The 9,855-nt window shown below is 39.1% G+C and overlaps 1 pseudogene; it reads right to left on the bottom strand.

The window, feature by feature from the left end:
- Nucleotides 1–8,861: 8,861 nt before the first annotated feature.
- Nucleotides 8,862–9,369, bottom strand: Rps27a-ps32 (ribosomal protein S27a, pseudogene 32; annotated as a pseudogene).
- Nucleotides 9,370–9,855: the final 486 nt, after the last annotated feature.

Raw genomic sequence — 9,855 nt, forward strand, 5'->3', positions numbered from 1 at the left:
GCCCACTACACTATAAAAAGAGTCATCTCTGGGTAGATGTATAACAAAGGAAACTGACAAAGCCTAGGAAGCAAACCTATATGTAGAATTACTCCATGGTCTCTGCCTTAGGTTCCTGACCTACTTGAGTTCCTGTTAGCTTCTGTAAACAATGTAGTTGATTGCGATAAGTAAGACAAATATATGCTCTCCTCCTCAAGCTGTTTTTGGTCATGGTACTTTTATCACAATAATAGAAGTCTGAGACAGTATGAAAATCAATAAATATAATGTACCATGTTAACAGACTTAAAGACAGGAACAAAATGATATCTCAAAATATAGAAGAGACACATAACTAATTTCAATGTATTTTCATGGTAGACATTTTGAAGAAATTAGAAATAAGTGTAATGTACATCAAAATAAAAAAACATGTGACAAATGTAACACATATAAAATGACAGAAGTTCTTCTAAATTCTGGAATAAGACAAAGATTCACACTCTTTCCATTCTATTTAATATAGTGCTTGAAGTTTTGTTAGGCCAATAAGAGCTGAGAAAGTTATAAAGGGGATACAATTTGAAAGAAAGAAACTAAGCTATTCCTATTTTCAGACAGCATAATTCTATACTTAAAAGTTCCCAACAGGGATTGAGGATTTAGCTCAGTGTTAGAGCACTTGCCTAGCAAAGGCCCTGGGTTCAGTCCCCAGCTCCAAAAAAAAAAAGAAAAAGAAAAAGAAAAAAAAAAGTTCCCAACAGATGAGTTTCAAATTCAATGCATGCCTTCAAATATGTATAATCCACATATAAAAATTATTAGCCTCTATATAGATATTCCAATAATAAATTTGCTGAGGAAAAATATCTATTACATACATTTATGTGTGTATACATATACATCATATACATGCACATATACAAACATATACATGTATACATACATATACATCATATGCATATACACATATTCAGAGAGATGAACATTTGCAACAGGATAAACCCTAAGATATCCAAAACAAAATTTAGAAGACACAAAGTTATGAAAAGATCTTTCAGGCTTCTGAAATAGTAAAATTAATAAATAGTTTTCTGATTTGAAGTAATCTACAAATTCAATGGGACTCCCATCAAAATCCCAGTTATATTCTTCACACACAGAACAATCCTTTAAAAATTGTATTTTATGTGGAAACTCAAAAGACCATTAATAGCCAAAGCAATCCTATACAGAAAGAATACATCCGAAGATAAAGTATTACAAGAGTTCAAACTATAGTATACTGTCCAACAAAAATAGCATGATATTGGCATGTGTACACACACACACACACACACACACACACACACACACACATACACACACAGACACACACACCCCAAAGGAACATAATAGAGGATTCAGATATAAATCAACACATTTTGAAAGGTGAGTCCTAGTTAGCTTCAGCTGTCAACTTGACACAGCTTAGAGTTATCTGAGAGAGTCTCAAGTGAGTAAAGTTTAAATTAAAGAACTCTCTTCTCTCAAAATTCTCTACCTTTCATCGAGATGTTTTATCACAACAGAAAAACAAATAATAGAAATTGGCACCAGAAAAGGAGGTTTGTTGCTGTGATGTGCCTGTCTATGCTATCTAGAGGGAGGAGCTTTTGAAACTCAGTGCTGGGAAAGCTAGTGAGTGGGCAGATCTTAGAGAGCTATTGTTGTGAGAGGTTAGAATATAGTGATGAGAGAAATGTTAGTGTTCGGGGCGTAAACTTTCAGAGGGAAGCAAAGATTATGACAAGGTCTTTCACGTGATGTGTTGGTCAGCTAGGGCTGAAGAGTCAACTTTGATGACTAGAAAATCAACATTATTGATCTGTCATCTTCTAGGAAGTATTTCCTTTGAGTCAGCACATAGAAGCTGTGGTCCAGGCTATGGTGATTTGAATGAGAATGGTTCCCATAGGCTCCTATATGTGAATGTTTGATTCCCACTTGATGGACCCTTCAGGAAGGATTAGGTGGTCTTGCCTTCTTGAAGGAGGTGAGTCACCGAAGGTGGGCTTTGAGGTTTCGAAAGTCCGTGACAGGCTTTTGGTAGACAAATCCTATCTCTGTCTCTGCCAGTGGATTAGGATACAGCAATCTCTGTCACTACTCCAGTTCCGTGGTTGTCTGCTTCCCACTGTAATAACCGTAGACTAACCTTCTAGAGCTGTAAGCAAGTCCCAAGTTAAACGCTTTTTAAAATAAGAGTTGACTTGGTCATGATGTCTCTGTATAGCAACAGAATCGTAACCAAGACACCCATCCAAACTAACCTGCGCTGTTCAAGTTCTTTCATGTATACTCCTTCACTGTTGACTTACCAGGGGCTACCCTCTTAGAGGGAGAAAGAAAACTGACTTCCCCTCTCCCAACCGCTAACAATTGCCCATAGCTCCATGGATAGGTGTGGGATTTCCTAACCAATTGCCAACTCCATGGTGGGATATGGCCTGGCTGGGGTAGACAATGGAGGCCTGGCATTTGAAGTTTTAGAGGGAAGTGACAACTCTTTTGGAACCATTCATATGATATACTTTTAATATCTGGTTGATGGCTAGCTGGGACTGGTTAGATGGTTAGACTCTGATGTGATTAACTGAGCACTACTGGAGTAAAGCTTCAGCTTCATTAGGACAGTGGATGCTCACTAGCTAGGACTGAACAATCAACTAAGACCGATAGGAGAACAGCATTTTTGAGGTGACATCTTCTAGAAAATATTTCCTCTGAATCAGCACAAGGAAACTGTGGTCCAGGGAGGCCAAAGCTGCATCTCAAACTGGAAGCCAAACTTGGCCTTATGAAAGAGTCACCAACCTGGTACTGATTTTGAAGGCATGAAGGGGTCTTAAGATGTTGCTAAGACTTGACACCATGTAGCAAAGTCACACTTCCTGAAGTGATGTCAGCAGTGTTATTGGTGAAGGATCAGCCTTAGTTGCAATGGCAAGTGATATTGGGATATTGGAGACGCTAGAACCTTGGGATGACCACAAAGGTGGCAAGCACCAAGTGCAAAGCCAACCCTTCATGAACTTATGATACAAGTTGTATGTTTTGTGGTTGGCAGAGCTGGAAAAGTAGAACTGCACAAGCCATTTGGAGCCCACATGATTATGAGTAATTTCAGGATGCCAAACACTGATCTACACTGCTGGGCCTTGTTTTTGCTTAAGTGTGATTTTATGCCTTGGTCCCTCCTTTTTAGAATAAGAGATCATTTATCTTTATATGAAAGGAGCCACTTTGATTTTTTAAAAAGATTTTTAGAGTTTTAAAGTATTGACTTTTTAAAGACTTCAGTCTTTTGTGTATTTTACATTGGATTAGTAATATAAGACCTTGGAGACAAGAAAGGAAAGGTTATGGTTTAACAGTGATGTGTTTATGTGTCAAGTTGACAAGGAGTAGACTTGTGATAGCTAATCTTAGTTGTCACCTTGACACAACTGGGGACAGGTAACCTCAGTTAAGGATTGCCTCTGTTAGATTGGCCTGTGGACACATCTGTGACACATTTTATTAATTGTCATTTGATATAAAAGGGCCCAGACTACTGTTGGCAGTGCAAGTCCAGGCAGGTTGTTCGTGTGTAAGAAATGTAGCTGAAGAACTGAAGGAGCAAGCCAATAAACAGTGTTCTCCAGTGGTTTCTTCTTCAAGATTCGTCTTGAAACTCCTGCCCTGGTCTCCCTCAAGAATGGACTGTAATTTATAAGATTCAATAAACCCTTTTCCTCCCCAGGTTGATTTTAGTCAGTATATTATTACAATAGAAAGTGAGCTAGGGAGGTAATGGTGTCTAGAAAGAAAAACAATTATAGAAGAAATTCCAATAAAATTACATAGTTATCATATGTTTTTCAAACATGAGCAATGAGCCCAAGGAGAAAAATTAATTCATCACTTATTTCTATGTAGTTCAGATGAATGTAATTATGAAAATCATTAAATAATTATTATACAGCCAAGTAGTGGTGGCACACAACTTTAATCCCACAGAAGCAGGCTGATTTTTGAGTTCATGGCCATCCTGGTCTACAAAGAAAACAAAGAAACTCTATCACAGGAGAGAGAGAGAGAGAGAGAGAGAGAGAGAGAGAGAGAGAGAGAGAGAGAGAGAGAATAAGTATTATTTAGTGGGCAACAGAAGACCAGAAATACTGTTTTTCACAGTCTACTAAAAAAGCTGAATAGGGACCTTCATTCCCAGAATTTCTCATGCAAGCCTTGGCAGCGCTGACCATACTGGGGTGTTGCATGATTGGTTGAGTGTTTAATGCTCTTCCAGAGGACCCGAGTTTAGCTCCAAGCCTCTAGTTCAGGCAGCTCACAACCACTTGAAACTCCAGCTCCAGGACACATAAAAAGTTTAATCATTTAAAAAATTATATAGTAGAAGATTCTAGTGGTTACTCCACATTACAGATGCTTTGCCTGAAAAAGGCAAGAAAAGGAGGCTGCCTCAGGCTTTAGCCATTACTTTATAGGATGACAACAGCATCCACTCCCAGTCTTTATGACTTCCGGTAAAATCTGATTTCCTTCAACATTTACACATTATTCGTGGTTTTGAGTGTTTGCATTTTTAATTATACTATATATTTACATTCCAATGTTGCCTACCTCTTGATCCCCTCTCCTAGGACTTCCTATTCATACACTCCCCTTCTCCCCACACCCCACCCCTTGGGCATCCCGTTCCTTGGGGCCTCAAGTTTCTCTACAGGATTAGGTGCATCCTCTCTAACTGAGGCCAGATAAGACAATCATCTGCTACATATGTGCAGGGGCCTAAGACCAGCCCATGTATGTTCTTTGGTTGGTAGTTTAGAATCTGGGAGCTCCTACAGATTTGGGTTAGTTGAGACTCTTGGTCTTCCTATGGGGTTGCCATCCCCTTCAGCATCTTTAATCCTTCCCCTAACTCTTCTACAGGGGTCCCCGACCTCAGCCTAGTGGTTGGCTATATGTATCTGCATCTGTCTCAGTCAGCTGCTGTTAGAGCCTCTCAGAAATGAGCCATGCTAGGCTCCTATCTGTAAGCACAATGTAGCATCAGTAATAGTATCAGGCTTTGGTGCTCACCCATGTGATGGATACCAAGTTAGGACAGTCACTGAAGTGTTTGCATTTCAAAATGACATCAAGAAGAACAAGCCACAAGGGTAAAAAAAAAAGTCCAGGTATAGGAAAGAAGGCAACTTGCATCTGATTTCTGAATGTATTCAAGCCAGATAAATGTGCTCAAATGCATGCATAAAATCCTGATTTACCCTCAAAATTATAATAGATTCTCAATGAGTACATGATTTTAAATTCTAAGGAAAAGAGAAGATTAAGAAGAGGCTAGGGACTACATTTAGGTGTAATGAATGGAGGGGGAAACCCATGTCATTTGAGATAGTATTCACATTGCAACTGTTGCTAAGGAAACCACTTCCTATTCATGCACTGCACTTAGTTCCCTTTTTTATTGTTACAAAGTGCTCAATGCCACAATTAAATCATGAGAATGATAGCCTGGTAATATACTTTGGAGATAATCAAAGCTCCAAAATAACAGGGAAGTCATTAATGGAGTTGTCTTCAGACTAGAGACCAAGGTTCACTTACCACAGAAAACCCTATTTGTCTCTTTATTAGGCATGGCACAGCCCAAACTACAGAGTAAATCTCTTTCACAAATACCACAGAATTCCAAAGAGATTTCTCTCTGTGTCTCATCCATCAAGCAGGGTGGTAGAAGTCATCCCTCATGGAATCATGCAGAATAGAAGCAGGCAGAATATTCCTGCAACCTAAAAATACCATTAAGATCAGAAAGACTTACCAAGGTAACATGGCTACTTCATGGCAAATCTTTCTGATATCCAACATGGAAAAGATAATTCAGGGAGTACTGCCTGGCAGCTGTAATCCAAAGACTCAGAAGACAGAAGTGAGACAAGTCCTGGAGGTCTCTAAAGTTTAACTTGCCCTTTATCACATAATTCTACAAAAAGTTTCCTTTTTATTTATACCATAGACCTGAGCAGTCTTGATCTTTTGCTTAATCCACCAATAAGATTTATGCAACACTCACTATGTCAGAGGAGACAATGGAGACCTCACTGAAACAAACTTGGCAATACTTGTTCCATTCTTCAGACACCCGAGAACTGGTAGGACCATGTCCCCAAAGTTTTACATTTTGTAAATTTATTGTTTAATTATTTGCATATTTATTTATTTTGTTGCCCCCTCACTGAGACTCTCCCCTCAGATGCACCTCATTTGGCAGACACTTGATGCACCAGGGTTGGTGAATGCCCAGGAAGGGCCCAAAGCTTTTTTTAAGGTCCCAGGAACTAATGCCCACTCTTTTCCCCTACTCTTTTCAGTTCCTTCTCCCACTGCTTTTATTTTATTTATCATTCAAGAGACAGCCCTAAGTAAAGACAACAGCCAAGAAACAATAAAAGAAAGGATATTGACTTTTATAGCACAATTGATGAGTTAATTTTGGCAAAGATGACTCTTTGGCCAATTTTGTTTTCTGCTGTTGAAAGTCAAAGTTATACCTAGTTATGGCTCATGAATGTAAATGTAGTACTTGAGACACAGAGGCAGGAGACTTGCTGAGAGCTCCAGGCAAGCCTCAGCTAAAGAGTAAGACACCATCTTTTTAAAAAGAGAGCGATATTAAAATTAACTTAAAGAATTAAGCTAGATTGTAGTTACCTAATTCTTTCTGTGCTCCAATCAGAAATTCCTTGGGCTTCTTTGCTCCTTGAAATGGTGTCGTTTTCATAGATGCCTCTAAGTGTGCTAATATTTACTCAATAGTGTTAAAAGTCCATCACTCTAGGACAGCAGTCCTATTACTATATTGTCTAGAACCTGTGAGTCCTATCACTTTCCAACTTCAGTCATCAACTACTGACCCATTAAACAGAACACACACACACACACACACACACACACACACACACACACACACACACTACAAAATACATCTGCCTCAACCTTCTGAATTTTTTTAATTCTAAGTATGTTCTGCAAGAAAAAAAATTGCACACTTGAAAGTAAATCTAATTGAGGTTTCACTGGGTGAGTTTATTTTTTCCTCTTTGTGTTTCCAAGCCTAGATATGGGCCAATATAATGAATTCTCTTTTTCAGCATACTGGGAAACTTCTCAATGGAGGAGGACATCCTGAATGGTAAGGCAAAGTAAGAGTCAAGGGTGTGTCCAGCTCCTTCATTTTTCTATTCCTGTGCCTTTCACATGGTAATATCCATAACCATGATACTATCAATTGTTTGCTTCAAATAGATTTCTAATAATTTCTAGTCATATGTTCAAACACCTGATGCCAACACTTAGCAACCAATAGAGAAACCAGGTGTATCATCTTCAGATGTGACCATAATAACCATACTTTCAATTTATAAAACCATTCAAGTATATATAATAAAAATTATAAAATGTACAAAACAAACTGTTCAACAACACTTGTCCATAGGAAATTATTTTACTATTTTTACCTGGGTAATGATGTGGTTTGTGTCCTCAAAGTTCACACACTAGAACTTAATGCACAGTTCAACAGTACCAGGATGTGAGTAGGGCCCAGTGGAAGGTTTTTAGGTCTGGGGGCTTAATGGATTGATTTTGATTATGGAAAAAGACTTAAGGAGTAGAGGAGAGGGGTTAGTTGGAAGAGATATTGATGTATACACATAAGGAACCAAGTTCAGTTCCCTGGCACCCGTGTTAAAAAAAAAAAAAAAACAAGCATGGTAGTGTGCACTTGTAATTCCAGAGCTTGGGAATTTGAAGGATCACTGGAGATAATTGGCCATTTAGCATAGTTGAATCTATAAACTCTGAATTCAGTGAGAAACCCTGGCTCAAAAACTAAGGTACAGAGAACTGAGAAAGACATCCAAGGTTGACCTCTAGCCTTCACCTTCATGAACAGATGCACATGCACTCACATACACGCATTCATACAGAGACACACACTTGCGCATGCATACATCCAAATACACAGACAGACATGCATGCATGCTCACATAGACACATGCCACATGCACATGCACACATTTATACATATGTACATGCACTCACAAGCACACATACACATATGTGCACACCAAAGCCTACTCCTTCATCTGTGTGGTGATGCAATGTGCTGAAAATACCTCTTATACAAAACACTGAAACCTCATTTTGCTGGACCTCATAGCTAGTGGTAATAATATACCTTAAAGTCACTTAAGGCTTAAGCTGTTGGCCTACTCTGTACTCGAACTGTTTGTTTAACCTGAGTTTAATGTAACAATTGAGCCTACTTGCCTTGGATTTCCCATGCAATCAGCTTTTAAACCTAAGCTAACCATAAGTCTACCATAAAGGTTGAAGCATAGATACTAGTTGATAAACGATGATGTTTGTTATCTGGGTCAATTGAGATCAGTTGGAGTCAGTGACTTAATCCTTTGTAAATCTCCATTATAGATTTCTGTAAATTATCCCATCCCTCTCCACACCACCCTGTGATGCTCTCTATGCCATCCAATAAATACAGAGAGAAGCCTTTTGTTAGGGACAGACACATACAGCCCATACAACAGGAAGACACAGAAATATGACCCACACAGACACCCACAGGAACAGATATAGACACAGAGACAGGCAGATTCATGCAACAGCCTTTGGGCAGGCACAGATTCAGGCTCATACAACAGACAGAAAGGGGAAGACATGGGAAGCATAAAGTAGAGAGTTCAACCTGGACTCCAGGGGATATATTCATTTCTTTCATTTGTTTTTGTTTTATATTGTTTGCTTGTTTGGTTTGGGTTTTTTTTTCAATTCTTTCTTTTGAAGGACTCATATACAACTACTTGTCTTTTACTTTGTTGAAGCAGTAAGTCAGACAACACTTGCCACAGTAGCGCCTGTGGCCAGCCATGAAAACTCCAGCACCACATCCATCAGAAGGATACTCTTAACGAAGTTGGCTGATGACGCCATTTTTATCCACCTTATAGTATTTCAGCACAGCCCCCTTAAACCTTCTTCCTTTTATGATTATTCTTCTTGGGAGTGGTGTAAGACGTCTTCCCCTTCTTAGCACCACCATGAAATCTCAACACAACATGAAGGTTGGACACCATTTGAATGTTGTAGTCACAGTACAGCCATCTTCCATCTGCTTCCCAGCAAAGATCAACCTCTGCTGATCAGGAGGAACGCCTTCCTCATCCTGGATCTTGGCCTTTACATTTTCTATAGTGTCCGAGGGTTCAACCTCGAGCTTACGGTCTTCCCCATAAGCGTCTTCACAAAAGTCAGCATCACAGCAGTGGCTCCACCTGCATTCAAAAAGAGATGGATTAGACCCAATGACACAGGTGAGAGTGACTCATAAGGACACTAGCCAGAGCCAGGCCACAGGGTACATACGCCTCTTGCTTCTTTCTTCATGTGACACTGATGCATTATTGGTCACTGGAAGTTAATCACTAATGTAAACAATACATGCACATACTGAGCTTGCAGTCTCAAGGGTAGAGAGAAATAAACTCCCTTCTTTAAAAAACAAAACAAAACATTTTATTGGTTCTTTGTCAATTTCACATCATGCATACCAGTCCCACTCAACTCCCATCCCTTCTCCCTTGCAAACCTCCCACACAAAAGAAAACAAAAAATAAAGAACAAAGCAAAACAACAAAAATAAATAAATTTTAAAAAATCATGTGATCGAAGCTGCAGTGTATATCACCGTGCGCCACACAGTATACCCTTCTGTGTAATGACGTGTCATGGGTAAGGGGGAGA

Source organism: Rattus norvegicus, chromosome 5 (genome assembly GCF_036323735.1).
Source record: "Rattus norvegicus strain BN/NHsdMcwi chromosome 5, GRCr8, whole genome shotgun sequence".
Taxonomy (NCBI): Eukaryota; Metazoa; Chordata; class Mammalia; order Rodentia; family Muridae; genus Rattus; species Rattus norvegicus.